The following is a 21,721-nucleotide window of genomic DNA, read 5'->3' on the forward strand; positions in this document are numbered from 1 at the left end:
CGTGGGAGCACGTCTGAAAGTACACACAGGTGAATCTCCTATACTTTCCCTCAACAGAGGGTCCCCTGATAGAATATGCCAGTATTTACCTAGAATATTTTTGATTTTATCATGATTGTTGTTAAATTGGGTTATAAATCTGACTTTCTCATTCCCCTTGGTAGGTCCTCCAATTTGTATAGTACCCTTATTTTTGATGAAGAAATCATCTCTGCATTTGTTTCTGGCTCTCATATAGCTACTCTCAATCAGATCTAAAGGGTAATATTTCTCAATAAACCTTTTTTTTAAAATATTCGCTTGTGTGTCATAACTGGCTAAATCTGTGCAATTTCTGCGAATTCTGCAAAATTGATTGTAAGGAATATTTTTCTTCCAAGGTAAGTGGTGGTTGCTTTTGTAGTTTAAATAGCTATTAGCATCCACCGACTTAAAAAAAGTTTTGGTGGAGATACTACCTATGGTATCCCATGATAATATGAGATCCAAAAATTCTATACTGTTTGCATCTATTTTTGAGGTGAACTTGAGGCCCAATGAGTTATTGTTAAGACTATCCATAAAGTTCTGAGCTAGTGAGGTGTCCCCCTCCCAAATGAATAAGAGGTCATCTATAAAACGGCCATAGAAGACCAGGTTTGCCCCATACGAGGAAGAATATATATATTGTTCCTCAAAAAATCCCATAAAGAGATTGGCAAAACTAGGGGCAAACCTGGTCCCCATGGCCGTTCCCCTGATCTGCAAATAAAACTTCTCTTGATATACAAAATAATTATTTTTCAATACAAAAGATATACATTCCAATAAAAAATCCCTTTGTTTGACTGGCATATATATGTCTCTCTCAAGGTATTGTTTAATAGCTTGAATTCCCAGATGGTGTGTAATATTGGAGTATAAAGCAGAGACATCACAGGTCAGCCAGACCAGGTCTCTCCCTTCTTTTTTAATACTGGATAACTTGTATATTAGATCTGGTGTGTCTTTAATATAGGATTTTAAAGTAATCACATGTTTTTTTAAAAAGGAATCGACATATTCAGATAAATTACATGTTAAATTGTCGATTCCTGATATGATGGGCCTCCCTGGAGGGTCTGCCAAATTCTTGTGAATCTTAGGGAGGTGATAGTAATATGCCAAGTTAGGTGCATATGGTATTAAATAATCCCTTTCTTTCTTAGTGAGTATTCCCTCTAACCAGCCAGCATCAACCATTTTAATCAGATTTGTTAAAAATTTTGCTGTGGGGTTGAAAGTTAATAGTTTATAATACTCAGTGTCCAAGAGTATACGGTCAGCTTCTTTGATGTAGTCTTGAATATTTTGTATTACTATCCCCCCTCCCTTGTCAGCCTGTCTAATTGCCAGATTCTTATTAGCAGCCAATTTAGATAAAGCTGTTAGTTCATAAGGGTTCAAATTGGGATTCTTTATCTTACTTTCTGAAAGTTTACCGAATTCTTCAAGAACCAGATTTTGAAATATTTCTAAACTGGTTCCTGTGCACGGGGGATTAAAATTGGATTTTGGGGTCAAATCAGAGTGTAGGTAGTTATCAAATAATTCATCACATAATGTTTCAGGCTCAAAATAGATAATATCTGTCAAGGGCCTTTCTGTCATTACATTTGTTAAAATCGGTACCTGACCAGTGCCTTTAAGTTTTTTATCACAAAAATATCTCTGGATTGACAATTTACGCACAAATTTGTTAAGGTCTACGAATAATTCGAACAAATTGTGATTCTTAGAGGGGCAAAAAGAGAGTCCTCTGTTAAGAACTCTCACCTCCTCATTGGTCAAAACATGATCTGATAGGTTAAAGATATTCTCCCTCATTCGTTTAAATTTCTCCTTTTGGGATGACTTAGCTCTCCCTCTGCTGCCACGTTGGCGTATGATCTTTTTTTCGGAGTAGTTGTTACATTCTCTCTTTCTGGGCCTCTTTCTAATTGTTTCAGTCGTATTGGTGTATGCCTTAACTGCGGGGAGTTGTGTGGTAATCCCTGTGCCTGGTGAAAAACCTGCGGGCTGTTTGTGTGTTCTCTCTCGTGTCTTTGTGTAAAATTACTGTTATTCGCCATATGGCTTTTGACCTCATTGTGATGGTTATTTCTAGGTGTATAGATGTTATGATCTCTTGTGTTATCAGAAAATTGGTGAGGTCTATATTGTTGGTGACCAAATTCATTTTGATGATCCCTATTGGACCAATGTCTCCAGTCATTAGTGTACTCACTTTTAGGCGTATAATAATGATTATCAACCCCTCTCTCTTGATGGGAGGCCTGATTCCAATAGTTGGATGAATAATTACTATTACTAGCAGAAGTCCTCCTATCTCCATTAGGGTTATTATTTCTAAAATGGACATTTTTCTTTTTGTCCTTAGGTTTCCTGTAGTTTACTTTAACCCAGGTGTCTGCCCTAATTTTGTTAGATGTAGACTCCTGGTTTTCAGGTTCTTCTGCTTTATTACTAGAATGTACCTCATATACTCTGTCTTCTAGATAATCTTGTTCATCCCTTGCTAACTTTTTAATTTTGGTGGATATAATTTTCTTTTGGAAAACATCAGACTTATCTTGTACTTCTTGGGTAAATTTTACATAATCTGTACTAGACTCAAACTTAAGTAAGTTCTTTTGGATTACCTCTATCTCTGTCTCAGTTTTATTCAAAAGAGTCTCCCGATATTCAATTAAAAGATCTATAAGTTTGAAAGAACAATCAGTTAAAATACTAAGCCATTTAGTAGTAAGTTCAGGGTCCTGTTTAAAGGAACATTGTTTAGATATCCTTAAACCCCTGGGTAAATGTCCCCTCTCTTTATATTTACGAAGTGTATCTATGTCCCACCAATGTCTGTGTTCATTATTAAGAGCTTCCTCAAGTTTATGAAATAATTGAACCATAGACAGATCATTAGTGGATTCATTACACATATCTATAGCGTTCTCATTGCAACTTAAGGCTTTTCTATTATTGATCCTTTGATCTTTACTCTGCATTTTCCTACTAAGTGATGTGCTTTTATAAAGAAAAATATATATATATATATATATATATATGATAAAAAAATATATATATATGTGTGTAAACAATATATCGTAATAATAATAAAAAATATATGTAATATACACAGTGATCTAGTGGTATGTATTCAACAGGTGGATGTTGGTACTAATCAAAAAAAACCAAAATCGTGAAGTCGTGTGAATATGCAAACTCGTGTGAATCAGTGTTGATAGTTTCCACTGAATAGGGTGTACAGTAAGATAATACCTCTGCTAATCGGTAATTGTTCAAGTGGAAATCAATGCTTAGTGTGAGGTGGTCTAAGTGACCAACGAATACCAATACTTATTGTATACCAATCAGACCCTGTCGCAGCCTAATCAGTTCCCAAAAGTGTAATCAAAAAATATAAAAATATATAATTAGTGCGCCAGTGATCTGATGGTAGCTAACACTATAAATATAAATATATAGTGTATATAAATGATCCAAATAGTGATAGTTTAAGGAATATTAAATAAAAAAAAAAAAATAAAGTGATTCCTAGGCCAGAAACTCAAAATAACAGTGATCGTTAGTATGTAAATGTGATTTTGACAATAAAACCCTTATCATAAAAGGGGTACTAGCATAACAAGCAAAGCAATGGTCGTATATTAGACACAAAGTTGTAATATTAACGTCCCAAAAATAAATTTCTTGTGATTATAATTGTAGTGGATGTAATGTCCAAATCACAGGAGGCAAGCACTTCTTCAAACGATCCCTGTTGGTAACCCAGGGGTAGATACTAAATAGATAAGGAGATAAAAGAAGGCGCCAACATAGTGCGATTACCAATGATAAGGAACACGCAGTGCAAGTAAAATCATATACTCACAAGATAAAAGACACTTGAAAAGTGTCACAAGTGCATCCTGGACCCTCAGAGTCGTCCAGCTAACTCCCACTCCACTGTGGTAGTAAGAACCGCTCGTCACTGCCAATCGAGGTAGCTACGCTGGTGGTCTCCGCTATGCTGGTGGTCTCAGTTGCAGTCAGTGTTGCAAGGGAACTGACTGAAGATCCACTCGATTCTGAATGTATCAGTTCAGATCCGTAATCTCCAAAGAGGATTTTAGACCGCAAGGCAAATTAGGAGTGGTAATGAGATGGCAAAATAAAACTTTGGCAAAATAAAACTTTGGCAAAATGAAACTTTACCAAAGGTAGAAAAGAAAGTTCGTGGCTGCAATCTTAAAATGTATAAGACTTTAATGGCACAACGTTTCTCGGTCTGTACGTGACCGTTTCCTCAGGTGCATAAGTGTATAATAAAACACATAAAAACCACGAACTTATAACAATCAGTACGGCGTCCTCAAGTGCACACCGCGCATGCGTGTAGGTGTGTCTAGATATTGGGAGTTACAATAGCGTCATCTAACCAATAAGGTGCTTGAACTGATACACACCTTCATGGATACGTAAGAGGTGTGTTATTAACCGCTAACGTTACTGTTATTAAAACATACCATTGTATTTGATAACAATCTGTAATGTAATCTTTAGCCGTAAAAAGCTTAAAATCGCTGATATTCTAATGTGTGATGAAATAATTATTAAATAGCGAGTAACTACCAGATCGGGCACACCTACTCACACTACACACATTGATTCAGTTTCCAGCTTATAGTAGCCAATAGCTAGTCAAATGCTATATTAACATATATCTATGAATCAATTGTTAAAATATCACACAGACTCTTAAAATATAAAATATAAAATCCCCAATGTTGGGTATATCTAAATCATCACTTAAAAAAATGTACTTATACATATTGCTAGAAATCGCTATATAATTACTCTTTAACAAGGGATAATAAAGTCCTAAAAATTAATAAAAACCAAATTAACTCCTCTATGAGTAATACAGAAAAATCCAACACATTATATAAAAAAACTTGTACCGAAGCGTCTCTGGAAGGACTCAAATTTTAGACGTTAGAAACTGGGTGTGTGGCCATTTCAGAAACTGGGTGTGTGGCCATTTCAGAAAAGCATACAGATACTGTGTGTTATATAACCGCTGCAGTGTGTCAGTAAATGTAACTAAACTAATTTCTAAGGGTTAAAAGAAAGATAAGCTTTACTTATTCTAATTGCAGTGCAAATGGTATCTCATACAGAAATATGTGTAATTGAGATAATCCCCATACTGTAAAGTAGATGGTACAGGAAGTACAGGTGTATATAAAAAATGAACATAAATCATGGCTAAAACTCGCTTAGCAGGTAGAATGGTATTGGACTACTCAAATGGTAAAGATTACCCTTTAGAGAGTACTAAATACTATGTTACTAGATCTCTAGTATGAGGGTACACCTCCTATCATTCTAATATGAGGCCAATATATTGAAGTGAATACAGTCTTCATTGTTCTGACATTGGGGTCCAATCGTGCAGATACAAGGGACAAACTTATATATTTAATTGTTAGCCTGTCAAGTTATGTAATGGATCAAGAGGGGAGGCCTAAATGAGGGTTCTATTGTGGAATGGCAGGAGTCTATATAGGAACTAAATGCAGATGGACTTTATAGGGAATATTTAGTTGAAAGCAGCCATGTCAATATTTGCATTTAAGCCAACCGGGGACAGGGTGCGCATCTTCCAGATCCAGAAAGTCTCCCTTTGTCTTAGATGCAAATATCTGTTTCTGCCCCATTTAGGGTACACTTGTTCTAAAGGGAATATACTGAATGAATTGGATGTATTCGTGTGACATAGATTGGCATGTCTAGGGACACTATGATTGGCAATATTTTTGCTAATATTCCTTAAGTGTTCCCCCCATCTTTTTTTGAGGGGTCTCGAGGTTCTACCCACGTACTGCACCCCACAGCTACATTCTAACAAATAGACTACAAATGCCGAATCACATGTAAAGTGTGTTTTGATGTGAAATTTTTCCTTACTAGTATAAGACACAAATTCAGTTCTCTTACTATTCGTATATTGGCATAATCCACAATTGACTCTGTTACATTTGAAGAAACCTGGTTTCCCTAAAAGACTATTGCCTGTTTGGCATGTTTTATTATTTTTATTTTTATAAGTCAAAACTCTATTCTTCATTACAATTTTACTGGGAGCTAGTATATTTTTCAACGTGGGAGCACGTCTGAAAGTACACACAGGTGAATCTCCTATACTTTCCCTCAACAGAGGGTCCCCTGATAGAATATGCCAGTATTTACCTAGAATATTTTTGATTTTATCATGATTGTTGTTAAATTGGGTTATAAATCTGACTTTCTCATTCCCCTTGGTAGGTCCTCCAATTTGTATAGTACCCTTATTTTTGATGAAGAAATCATCTCTGCATTTGTTTCTGGCTCTCATATAGCTACTCTCAATCAGATCTAAAGGGTAATATTTCTCAATAAACCTTTTTTTTAAAATATTCGCTTGTGTGTCATAACTGGCTAAATCTGTGCAATTTCTGCGAATTCTGCAAAATTGATTGTAAGGAATATTTTTCTTCCAAGGTAAGTGGTGGTTGCTTTTGTAGTTTAAATAGCTATTAGCATCCACCGACTTAAAAAAAGTTTTGGTGGAGATACTACCTATGGTATCCCATGATAATATGAGATCCAAAAATTCTATACTGTTTGCATCTATTTTTGAGGTGAACTTGAGGCCCAATGAGTTATTGTTAAGACTATCCATAAAGTTCTGAGCTAGTGAGGTGTCCCCCTCCCAAATGAATAAGAGGTCATCTATAAAACGGCCATAGAAGACCAGGTTTGCCCCATACGAGGAAGAATATATATATTGTTCCTCAAAAAATCCCATAAAGAGATTGGCAAAACTAGGGGCAAACCTGGTCCCCATGGCCGTTCCCCTGATCTGCAAATAAAACTTCTCTTGATATACAAAATAATTATTTTTCAATACAAAAGATATACATTCCAATAAAAAATCCCTTTGTTTGACTGGCATATATATGTCTCTCTCAAGGTATTGTTTAATAGCTTGAATTCCCAGATGGTGTGTAATATTGGAGTATAAAGCAGAGACATCACAGGTCAGCCAGACCAGGTCTCTCCCTTCTTTTTTAATACTGGATAACTTGTATATTAGATCTGGTGTGTCTTTAATATAGGATTTTAAAGTAATCACATGTTTTTTTAAAAAGGAATCGACATATTCAGATAAATTACATGTTAAATTGTCGATTCCTGATATGATGGGCCTCCCTGGAGGGTCTGCCAAATTCTTGTGAATCTTAGGGAGGTGATAGTAATATGCCAAGTTAGGTGCATATGGTATTAAATAATCCCTTTCTTTCTTAGTGAGTATTCCCTCTAACCAGCCAGCATCAACCATTTTAATCAGATTTGTTAAAAATTTTGCTGTGGGGTTGAAAGTTAATAGTTTATAATACTCAGTGTCCAAGAGTATACGGTCAGCTTCTTTGATGTAGTCTTGAATATTTTGTATTACTATCCCCCCTCCCTTGTCAGCCTGTCTAATTGCCAGATTCTTATTAGCAGCCAATTTAGATAAAGCTGTTAGTTCATAAGGGTTCAAATTGGGATTCTTTATCTTACTTTCTGAAAGTTTACCGAATTCTTCAAGAACCAGATTTTGAAATATTTCTAAACTGGTTCCTGTGCACGGGGGATTAAAATTGGATTTTGGGGTCAAATCAGAGTGTAGGTAGTTATCAAATAATTCATCACATAATGTTTCAGGCTCAAAATAGATAATATCTGTCAAGGGCCTTTCTGTCATTACATTTGTTAAAATCGGTACCTGACCAGTGCCTTTAAGTTTTTTATCACAAAAATATCTCTGGATTGACAATTTACGCACAAATTTGTTAAGGTCTACGAATAATTCGAACAAATTGTGATTCTTAGAGGGGCAAAAAGAGAGTCCTCTGTTAAGAACTCTCACCTCCTCATTGGTCAAAACATGATCTGATAGGTTAAAGATATTCTCCCTCATTCGTTTAAATTTCTCCTTTTGGGATGACTTAGCTCTCCCTCTGCTGCCACGTTGGCGTATGATCTTTTTTTCGGAGTAGTTGTTACATTCTCTCTTTCTGGGCCTCTTTCTAATTGTTTCAGTCGTATTGGTGTATGCCTTAACTGCGGGGAGTTGTGTGGTAATCCCTGTGCCTGGTGAAAAACCTGCGGGCTGTTTGTGTGTTCTCTCTCGTGTCTTTGTGTAAAATTACTGTTATTCGCCATATGGCTTTTGACCTCATTGTGATGGTTATTTCTAGGTGTATAGATGTTATGATCTCTTGTGTTATCAGAAAATTGGTGAGGTCTATATTGTTGGTGACCAAATTCATTTTGATGATCCCTATTGGACCAATGTCTCCAGTCATTAGTGTACTCACTTTTAGGCGTATAATAATGATGATTATCAACCCCTCTCTCTTGATGGGAGGCCTGATTCCAATAGTTGGATGAATAATTACTATTACTAGCAGAAGTCCTCCTATCTCCATTAGGGTTATTATTTCTAAAATGGACATTTTTCTTTTTGTCCTTAGGTTTCCTGTAGTTTACTTTAACCCAGGTGTCTGCCCTAATTTTGTTAGATGCAGACTCCTGGTTTTCAGGTTCTTCTGCTTTATTACTAGAATGTACCTCATATACTCTGTCTTCTAGATAATCTTGTTCATCCCTTGCTAACTTTTTAATTTTGGTGGATATAATTTTCTTTTGGAAAACATCAGACTTATCTTGTACTTCTTGGGTAAATTTTACATAATCTGTACTAGACTCAAACTTAAGTAAGTTCTTTTGGATTACCTCTATCTCTGTCTCAGTTTTATTCAAAAGAGTCTCCCGATATTCAATTAAAAGATCTATAAGTTTGAAAGAACAATCAGTTAAAATACTAAGCCATTTAGTAGTAAGTTCAGGGTCCTGTTTAAAGGAACATTGTTTAGATATCCTTAAACCCCTGGGTAAATGTCCCCTCTCTTTATATTTACGAAGTGTATCTATGTCCCACCAATGTCTGTGTTCATTATTAAGAGCTTCCTCAAGTTTATGAAATAATTGAACCATAGACAGATCATTAGTGGATTCATTACACATATCTATAGCGTTCTCATTGCAACTTAAGGCTTTTCTATTATTGATCCTTTGATCTTTACTCTGCATTTTCCTACTAAGTGATGTGCTTTTATAAAGAAAAATATATATATATATATATATATATATATATGATAAAAAAATATATATATATGTGTGTAAACAATATATCGTAATAATAATAAAAAATATATGTAATATACACAGTGATCTAGTGGTATGTATTCAACAGGTGGATGTTGGTACTAATCAAAAAAAAACCAAAGTCGTGAAGTCGTGTGAATATGCAAACTCGTGTGAATCAGTGTTGATAGTTTCCACTGAATAGGGTGTACAGTAAGATAATACCTCTGCTAATCGGTAATTGTTCAAGTGGAAATCAATGCTTAGTGTGAGGTGGTCTAAGTGACCAACGAATACCAATACTTATCCAACTATTGGAATCAGGCCTCCCATCAAGAGAGAGGGGTTGATAATCATTATTATACGCCTAAAAGTGAGTACACTAATGACTGGAGACATTGGTCCAATAGGGATCATCAAAATGAATTTGGTCACCAACAATATAGACCTCACCAATTTTCTGATAACACAAGAGATCATAACATCTATACACCTAGAAATAACCATCACAATGAGGTCAAAAGCCATATGGCGAATAACAGTAATTTTACACAAAGACACGAGAGAGAACACACAAACAGCCCGCAGGTTTTTCACCAGGCACAGGGATTACCACACAACTCCCCGCAGTTAAGGCATACACCAATACGACTGAAACAATTAGAAAGAGGCCCAGAAAGAGAGAATGTAACAACTACTCCGAAAAAAAGATCATACGCCAACGTGGCAGCAGAGGGAGAGCTAAGTCATCCCAAAAGGAGAAATTTAAACGAATGAGGGAGAATATCTTTAACCTATCAGATCATGTTTTGACCAATGAGGAGGTGAGAGTTCTTAACAGAGGACTCTCTTTTTGCCCCTCTAAGAATCACAATTTGTTCGAATTATTCGTAGACCTTAACAAATTTGTGCGTAAATTGTCAATCCAGAGATATTTTTGTGATAAAAAACTTAAAGGCACTGGTCAGGTACCGATTTTAACAAATGTAATGACAGAAAGGCCCTTGACAGATATTATCTATTTTGAGCCTGAAACATTATGTGATGAATTATTTGATAACTACCTACACTCTGATTTGACCCCAAAATCCAATTTTAATCCCCCGTGCACAGGAACCAGTTTAGAAATATTTCAAAATCTGGTTCTTGAAGAATTCGGTAAACTTTCAGAAAGTAAGATAAAGAATCCCAATTTGAACCCTTATGAACTAACAGCTTTATCTAAATTGGCTGCTAATAAGAATCTGGCAATTAGACAGGCTGACAAGGGAGGGGGGATAGTAATACAAAATATTCAAGACTACATCAAAGAAGCTGACCGTATACTCTTGGACACTGAGTATTATAAACTATTAACTTTCAACCCCACAGCAAAATTTTTAACAAATCTGATTAAAATGGTTGATGCTGGCTGGTTAGAGGGAATACTCACTAAGAAAGAAAGGGATTATTTAATACCATATGCACCTAACTTGGCATATTACTATCACCTCCCTAAGATTCACAAGAATTTGGCAGACCCTCCAGGGAGGCCCATCATATCAGGAATCGACAATTTAACATGTAATTTATCTGAATATGTCGATTCCTTTTTAAAAAAACATGTGATTACTTTAAAATCCTATATTAAAGACACACCAGATCTAATATACAAGTTATCCAGTATTAAAAAAGAAGGGAGAGACCTGGTCTGGCTGACCTGTGATGTCTCTGCTTTATACTCCAATATTACACACCATCTGGGAATTCAAGCTATTAAACAATACCTTGAGAGAGACATATATATGCCAGTCAAACAAAGGGATTTTTTATTGGAATGTATATCTTTTGTATTGAAAAATAATTATTTTGTATATCAAGAGAAGTTTTATTTGCAGATCAGGGGAACGGCCATGGGGACCAGGTTTGCCCCTAGTTTTGCCAATCTCTTTATGGGATTTTTTGAGGAACAATATATATATTCTTCCTCGTATGGGGCAAACCTGGTCTTCTATGGCCGTTTTATAGATGACCTCTTATTCATTTGGGAGGGGGACACCTCACTAGCTCAGAACTTTATGGATAGTCTTAACAATAACTCATTGGGCCTCAAGTTCACCTCAAAAATAGATGCAAACAGTATAGAATTTTTGGATCTCATATTATCATGGGATACCATAGGTAGTATCTCCACCAAAACTTTTTTTAAGTCGGTGGATGCTAATAGCTATTTAAACTACAAAAGCAACCACCACTTACCTTGGAAGAAAAATATTCCTTACAATCAATTTTGCAGAATTCGCAGAAATTGCACAGATTTAGCCAGTTATGACACACAAGCGAATATTTTAAAAAAAAGGTTTATTGAGAAATATTACCCTTTAGATCTGATTGAGAGTAGCTATATGAGAGCCAGAAACAAATGCAGAGATGATTTCTTCATCAAAAATAAGGGTACTATACAAATTGGAGGACCTACCAAGGGGAATGAGAAAGTCAGATTTATAACCCAATTTAACAACAATCATGATAAAATCAAAAATATTCTAGGTAAATACTGGCATATTCTATCAGGGGACCCTCTGTTGAGGGAAAGTATAGGAGATTCACCTGTGTGTACTTTCAGACGTGCTCCCACGTTGAAAAATATACTAGCTCCCAGTAAAATTGTAATGAAGAATAGAGTTTTGACTTATAAAAATAAAAATAATAAAACATGCCAAACAGGCAATAGTCTTTTAGGGAAACCAGGTTTCTTCAAATGTAACAGAGTCAATTGTGGATTATGCCAATATACGAATAGTAAGAGAACTGAATTTGTGTCTTATACTAGTAAGGAAAAATTTCACATCAAAACACACTTTACATGTGATTCGGCATTTGTAGTCTATTTGTTAGAATGTAGCTGTGGGGTGCAGTACGTGGGTAGAACCTCGAGACCCCTCAAAAAAAGATGGGGGGAACACTTAAGGAATATTAGCAAAAATATTGCCAATCATAGTGTCCCTAGACATGCCAATCTATGTCACACGAATACATCCAATTCATTCAGTATATTCCCTTTAGAACAAGTGTACCCTAAATGGGGCAGAAACAGATATTTGCATCTAAGACAAAGGGAGACTTTCTGGATCTGGAAGATGCGCACCCTGTCCCCGGTTGGCTTAAATGCAAATATTGACATGGCTGCTTTCAACTAAATATTCCCTATAAAGTCCATCTGCATTTAGTTCCTATATAGACTCCTGCCATTCCACAATAGAACCCTCATTTAGGCCTCCCCTCTTGATCCATTACATAACTTGACAGGCTAACAATTAAATATATAAGTTTGTCCCTTGTATCTGCACGATTGGACCCCAATGTCAGAACAATGAAGACTGTATTCACTTCAATATATTGGCCTCATATTAGAATGATAGGAGGTGTACCCTCATACTAGAGATCTAGTAACATAGTATTTAGTACTCTCTAAAGGGTAATCTTTACCATTTGAGTAGTCCAATACCATTCTACCTGCTAAGCGAGTTTTAGCCATGATTTATGTTCATTTTTTATATACACCTGTACTTCCTGTACCATCTACTTTACAGTATGGGGATTATCTCAATTACACATATTTCTGTATGAGATACCATTTGCACTGCAATTAGAATAAGTAAAGCTTATCTTTCTTTTAACCCTTAGAAATTAGTTTAGTTACATTTACTGACACACTGCAGCGGTTATATAACACACAGTATCTGTATGCTTTTCTGAAATGGCCACACACCCAGTTTCTGAAATGGCCACACACCCAGTTTCTAACGTCTAAAATTTGAGTCCTTCCAGAGACGCTTCGGTACAAGTTTTTTTATATAATGTGTTGGATTTTTCTGTATTACTCATAGAGGAGTTAATTTGGTTTTTATTAATTTTTAGGACTTTATTATCCCTTGTTAAAGAGTAATTATATAGCGATTTCTAGCAATATGTATAAGTACATTTTTTTAAGTGATGATTTAGATATACCCAACATTGGGGATTTTATATTTTATATTTTAAGAGTCTGTGTGATATTTTAACAATTGATTCATAGATATATGTTAATATAGCATTTGACTAGCTATTGGCTACTATAAGCTGGAAACTGAATCAATGTGTGTAGTGTGAGTAGGTGTGCCCGATCTGGTAGTTACTCGCTATTTAATAATTATTTCATCACACATTAGAATATCAGCGATTTTAAGCTTTTTACGGCTAAAGATTACATTACAGATTGTTATCAAATACAATGGTATGTTTTAATAACAGTAACGTTAGCGGTTAATAACACACCTCTTACGTATCCATGAAGGTGTGTATCAGTTCAAGCACCTTATTGGTTAGATGACGCTATTGTAACTCCCAATATCTAGACACACCTACACGCATGCGCGGTGTGCACTTGAGGACGCCGTACTGATTGTTATAAGTTCGTGGTTTTTATGTGTTTTATTATACACTTATGCACCTGAGGAAACGGTCACGTACAGACCGAGAAACGTTGTGCCATTAAAGTCTTATACATTTTAAGATTGCAGCCACGAACTTTCTTTTCTACCTTTGGTAAAGTTTCATTTTGCCAAAGTTTTATTTTGCCAAAGTTTTATTTTGCCATCTCATTACCACTCCTAATTTGCCTTGCGGTCTAAAATCCTCTTTGGAGATTACGGATCTGAACTGATACATTCAGAATCGAGTGGATCTTCAGTCAGTTCCCTTGCAACACTGACTGCAACTGAGACCACCAGCATAGCGGAGACCACCAGCGTAGCTACCTCGATTGGCAGTGACGAGCGGTTCTTACTACCACAGTGGAGTGGGAGTTAGCTGGACGACTCTGAGGGTCCAGGATGCACTTGTGACACTTTTCAAGTGTCTTTTATCTTGTGAGTATATGATTTTACTTGCACTGCGTGTTCCTTATCATTGGTAATCGCACTATGTTGGCGCCTTCTTTTATCTCCTTATCTATTTAGTATCTACCCCTGGGTTACCAACAGGGATCGTTTGAAGAAGTGCTTGCCTCCTGTGATTTGGACATTACATCCACTACAATTATAATCACAAGAAATTTATTTTTGGGACGTTAATATTACAACTTTGTGTCTAATATACGACCATTGCTTTGCTTGTTATGCTAGTACCCCTTTTATGATAAGGGTTATATTGTCAAAATCACATTTACATACTAACGATCACTGTTATTTTGAGTTTCTGGCCTAGGAATCACTTTATTTTTTTTTTTTTATTTAATATTCCTTAAACTATCACTATTTGGATCATTTATATACACTATATATTTATATTTATAGTGTTAGCTACCATCAGATCACTGGCGCACTAATTATATATTTTTATATTTTTTGATTACACTTTTGGGAACTGATTAGGCTGCGACAGGGTCTGATTGGTATACAATAAGTATTGGTATTCGTTGGTCACTTAGACCACCTCACACTAAGCATTGATTTCCACTTGAACAATTACCGATTAGCAGAGGTATTATCTTACTGTACACCCTATTCAGTGGAAACTATCAACACTGATTCACACGAGTTTGCATATTCACACGACTTCACGACTTTGGTTTTTTTTGATTAGTACCAACATCCACCTGTTGAATACATACCACTAGATCACTGTGTATATTACATATATTTTTTATTATTATTACGATATATTGTTTACACACATATATATATATTTTTTTATCATATATATATATATATATATATATATATATATTTTTCTTTATAAAAGCACATCACTTAGTAGGAAAATGCAGAGTAAAGATCAAAGGATCAATAATAGAAAAGCCTTAAGTTGCAATGAGAACGCTATAGATATGTGTAATGAATCCACTAATGATCTGTCTATGGTTCAATTATTTCATAAACTTGAGGAAGCTCTTAATAATGAACACAGACATTGGTGGGACATAGATACACTTCGTAAATATAAAGAGAGGGGACATTTACCCAGGGGTTTAAGGATATCTAAACAATGTTCCTTTAAACAGGACCCTGAACTTACTACTAAATGGCTTAGTATTTTAACTGATTGTTCTTTCAAACTTATAGATCTTTTAATTGAATATCGGGAGACTCTTTTGAATAAAACTGAGACAGAGATAGAGGTAATCCAAAAGAACTTACTTAAGTTTGAGTCTAGTACAGATTATGTAAAATTTACCCAAGAAGTACAAGATAAGTCTGATGTTTTCCAAAAGAAAATTATATCCACCAAAATTAAAAAGTTAGCAAGGGATGAACAAGATTATCTAGAAGACAGAGTATATGAGGTACATTCTAGTAATAAAGCAGAAGAACCTGAAAACCAGGAGTCTACATCTAACAAAATTAGGGCAGACACCTGGGTTAAAGTAAACTACAGGAAACCTAAGGACAAAAAGAAAAATGTCCATTTTAGAAATAATAACCCTAATGGAGATAGGAGGACTTCTGCTAGTAATAGTAATTATTCATCCAACTATTGGAATCAGGCCTCCCATCAAGAGAGAGGGGTTGATAATCATTATTATACGCCTAAAAGTGAGTACACTAATGACTGGAGACATTGGTCCAATAGGGATCATCAAAATGAATTTGGTCACCAACAATATAGACCTCACCAATTTTCTGATAACACAAGAGATCATAACATCTATACACCTAGAAATAACCATCACAATGAGGTCAAAAGCCATATGGCGAATAACAGTAATTTTACACAAAGACACGAGAGAGAACACACAAACAGCCCGCAGGTTTTTCACCAGGCACAGGGATTACCACACAACTCCCCGCAGTTAAGGCATACACCAATACGACTGAAACAATTAGAAAGAGGCCCAGAAAGAGAGAATGTAACAACTACTCCGAAAAAAAGATCATACGCCAACGTGGCAGCAGAGGGAGAGCTAAGTCATCCCAAAAGGAGAAATTTAAACGAATGAGGGAGAATATCTTTAACCTATCAGATCATGTTTTGACCAATGAGGAGGTGAGAGTTCTTAACAGAGGACTCTCTTTTTGCCCCTCTAAGAATCACAATTTGTTCGAATTATTCGTAGACCTTAACAAATTTGTGCGTAAATTGTCAATCCAGAGATATTTTTGTGATAAAAAACTTAAAGGCACTGGTCAGGTACCGATTTTAACAAATGTAATGACAGAAAGGCCCTTGACAGATATTATCTATTTTGAGCCTGAAACATTATGTGATGAATTATTTGATAACTACCTACACTCTGATTTGACCCCAAAATCCAATTTTAATCCCCCGTGCACAGGAACCAGTTTAGAAATATTTCAAAATCTGGTTCTTGAAGAATTCGGTAAACTTTCAGAAAGTAAGATAAAGAATCCCAATTTGAACCCTTATGAACTAACAGCTTTATCTAAATTGGCTGCTAATAAGAATCTGGCAATTAGACAGGCTGACAAGGGAGGGGGGATAGTAATACAAAATATTCAAGACTACATCAAAGAAGCTGACCGTATACTCTTGGACACTGAGTATTATAAACTATTAACTTTCAACCCCACAGCAAAATTTTTAACAAATCTGATTAAAATGGTTGATGCTGGCTGGTTAGAGGGAATACTCACTAAGAAAGAAAGGGATTATTTAATACCATATGCACCTAACTTGGCATATTACTATCACCTCCCTAAGATTCACAAGAATTTGGCAGACCCTCCAGGGAGGCCCATCATATCAGGAATCGACAATTTAACATGTAATTTATCTGAATATGTCGATTCCTTTTTAAAAAAACATGTGATTACTTTAAAATCCTATATTAAAGACACACCAGATCTAATATACAAGTTATCCAGTATTAAAAAAGAAGGGAGAGACCTGGTCTGGCTGACCTGTGATGTCTCTGCTTTATACTCCAATATTACACACCATCTGGGAATTCAAGCTATTAAACAATACCTTGAGAGAGACATATATATGCCAGTCAAACAAAGGGATTTTTTATTGGAATGTATATCTTTTGTATTGAAAAATAATTATTTTGTATATCAAGAGAAGTTTTATTTGCAGATCAGGGGAACGGCCATGGGGACCAGGTTTGCCCCTAGTTTTGCCAATCTCTTTATGGGATTTTTTGAGGAACAATATATATATTCTTCCTCGTATGGGGCAAACCTGGTCTTCTATGGCCGTTTTATAGATGACCTCTTATTCATTTGGGAGGGGGACACCTCACTAGCTCAGAACTTTATGGATAGTCTTAACAATAACTCATTGGGCCTCAAGTTCACCTCAAAAATAGATGCAAACAGTATAGAATTTTTGGATCTCATATTATCATGGGATACCATAGGTAGTATCTCCACCAAAACTTTTTTTAAGTCGGTGGATGCTAATAGCTATTTAAACTACAAAAGCAACCACCACTTACCTTGGAAGAAAAATATTCCTTACAATCAATTTTGCAGAATTCGCAGAAATTGCACAGATTTAGCCAGTTATGACACACAAGCGAATATTTTAAAAAAAAGGTTTATTGAGAAATATTACCCTTTAGATCTGATTGAGAGTAGCTATATGAGAGCCAGAAACAAATGCAGAGATGATTTCTTCATCAAAAATAAGGGTACTATACAAATTGGAGGACCTACCAAGGGGAATGAGAAAGTCAGATTTATAACCCAATTTAACAACAATCATGATAAAATCAAAAATATTCTAGGTAAATACTGGCATATTCTATCAGGGGACCCTCTGTTGAGGGAAAGTATAGGAGATTCACCTGTGTGTACTTTCAGACGTGCTCCCACGTTGAAAAATATACTAGCTCCCAGTAAAATTGTAATGAAGAATAGAGTTTTGACTTATAAAAATAAAAATAATAAAACATGCCAAACAGGCAATAGTCTTTTAGGGAAACCAGGTTTCTTCAAATGTAACAGAGTCAATTGTGGATTATGCCAATATACGAATAGTAAGAGAACTGAATTTGTGTCTTATACTAGTAAGGAAAAATTTCACATCAAAACACACTTTACATGTGATTCGGCATTTGTAGTCTATTTGTTAGAATGTAGCTGTGGGGTGCAGTACGTGGGTAGAACCTCGAGACCCCTCAAAAAAAGATGGGGGGAACACTTAAGGAATATTAGCAAAAATATTGCCAATCATAGTGTCCCTAGACATGCCAATCTATGTCACACGAATACATCCAATTCATTCAGTATATTCCCTTTAGAACAAGTGTACCCTAAATGGGGCAGAAACAGATATTTGCATCTAAGACAAAGGGAGACTTTCTGGATCTGGAAGATGCGCACCCTGTCCCCGGTTGGCTTAAATGCAAATATTGACATGGCTGCTTTCAACTAAATATTCCCTATAAAGTCCATCTGCATTTAGTTCCTATATAGACTCCTGCCATTCCACAATAGAACCCTCATTTAGGCCTCCCCTCTTGATCCATTACATAACTTGACAGGCTAACAATTAAATATATAAGTTTGTCCCTTGTATCTGCACGATTGGACCCCAATGTCAGAACAATGAAGACTGTATTCACTTCAATATATTGGCCTCATATTAGAATGATAGGAGGTGTACCCTCATACTAGAGATCTAGTAACATAGTATTTAGTACTCTCTAAAGGGTAATCTTTACCATTTGAGTAGTCCAATACCATTCTACCTGCTAAGCGAGTTTTAGCCATGATTTATGTTCATTTTTTATATACACCTGTACTTCCTGTACCATCTACTTTACAGTATGGGGATTATCTCAATTACACATATTTCTGTATGAGATACCATTTGCACTGCAATTAGAATAAGTAAAGCTTATCTTTCTTTTAACCCTTAGAAATTAGTTTAGTTACATTTACTGACACACTGCAGCGGTTATATAACACACAGTATCTGTATGCTTTTCTGAAATGGCCACACACCCAGTTTCTGAAATGGCCACACACCCAGTTTCTAACGTCTAAAATTTGAGTCCTTCCAGAGACGCTTCGGTACAAGTTTTTTTATATAATGTGTTGGATTTTTCTGTATTACTCATAGAGGAGTTAATTTGGTTTTTATTAATTTTTAGGACTTTATTATCCCTTGTTAAAGAGTAATTATATAGCGATTTCTAGCAATATGTATAAGTACATTTTTTTAAGTGATGATTTAGATATACCCAACATTGGGGATTTTATATTTTATATTTTAAGAGTCTGTGTGATATTTTAACAATTGATTCATAGATATATGTTAATATAGCATTTGACTAGCTATTGGCTACTATAAGCTGGAAACTGAATCAATGTGTGTAGTGTGAGTAGGTGTGCCCGATCTGGTAGTTACTCGCTATTTAATAATTATTTCATCACACATTAGAATATCAGCGATTTTAAGCTTTTTACGGCTAAAGATTACATTACAGATTGTTATCAAATACAATGGTATGTTTTAATAACAGTAACGTTAGCGGTTAATAACACACCTCTTACGTATCCATGAAGGTGTGTATCAGTTCAAGCACCTTATTGGTTAGATGACGCTATTGTAACTCCCAATATCTAGACACACCTACACGCATGCGCGGTGTGCACTTGAGGACGCCGTACTGATTGTTATAAGTTCGTGGTTTTTATGTGTTTTATTATACACTTATGCACCTGAGGAAACGGTCACGTACAGACCGAGAAACGTTGTGCCATTAAAGTCTTATACATTTTAAGATTGCAGCCACGAACTTTCTTTTCTACCTTTGGTAAAGTTTCATTTTGCCAAAGTTTTATTTTGCCAAAGTTTTATTTTGCCATCTCATTACCACTCCTAATTTGCCTTGCGGTCTAAAATCCTCTTTGGAGATTACGGATCTGAACTGATACATTCAGAATCGAGTGGATCTTCAGTCAGTTCCCTTGCAACACTGACTGCAACTGAGACCACCAGCATAGCGGAGACCACCAGCGTAGCTACCTCGATTGGCAGTGACGAGCGGTTCTTACTACCACAGTGGAGTGGGAGTTAGCTGGACGACTCTGAGGGTCCAGGATGCACTTGTGACACTTTTCAAGTGTCTTTTATCTTGTGAGTATATGATTTTACTTGCACTGCGTGTTCCTTATCATTGGTAATCGCACTATGTTGGCGCCTTCTTTTATCTCCTTATCTATTTAGTATCTACCCCTGGGTTACCAACAGGGATCGTTTGAAGAAGTGCTTGCCTCCTGTGATTTGGACATTACATCCACTACAATTATAATCACAAGAAATTTATTTTTGGGACGTTAATATTACAACTTTGTGTCTAATATACGACCATTGCTTTGCTTGTTATGCTAGTACCCCTTTTATGATAAGGGTTATATTGTCAAAATCACATTTACATACTAACGATCACTGTTATTTTGAGTTTCTGGCCTAGGAATCACTTTATTTTTTTTTTTTTTTATTTAATATTCCTTAAACTATCACTATTTGGATCATTTATATACACTATATATTTATATTTATAGTGTTAGCTACCATCAGATCACTGGCGCACTAATTATATATTTTTATATATATATATATATATATACATACATATATATATATATATACATATATATATATACATATATATATATACATATACATATATATATATACATATATATATATACATACATATATACATATATATATATACATATATATATATATACATATATATATATATACATATATATATATACATATATATATATATATATATATATATATATATACATATATATATACATATATATATATATATACATATATATATACATATATATATATATATACATATATATATACATATATATATATATATACATATATATACATATATATATACATATATATACACATATATATATACATATATATACATACATATACATACATATATATATATATATATACATATATATATACATATATATATATACATATATATATATATACATATATATACATATATATATATACATATATATATATATATATACATATATATATATACATACATATATATATATATATATATATATATATATATATATATATATACATATACATATATACATATATACATATATATATATACATATATATATATACATATATATATATATACATACATATATATATATATACATATATATATATATATATATACATATATATATATACATACATATATATATATATATACATATATATATATACATATATATATATATATATATATACCTATATATATATATATATATATATATATATATATATATATATATATATAAAGTAAAGAAAGTGGTTTTCAATCCTTCATTAATAATATGTATATGTCCAAAGATAGTCTTATCCTTTAATAACCCCACATGGCTATTGCCCTAAGACTTCATTTGAGAGGCAACAACAGTCTCATCTGAAACAATTAGATCAATCAAGGAGCATAATC

This window comes from Bombina bombina, chromosome 2 (assembly GCF_027579735.1).
Source record: "Bombina bombina isolate aBomBom1 chromosome 2, aBomBom1.pri, whole genome shotgun sequence".
Classification (NCBI taxonomy): domain Eukaryota; kingdom Metazoa; phylum Chordata; class Amphibia; order Anura; family Bombinatoridae; genus Bombina; species Bombina bombina.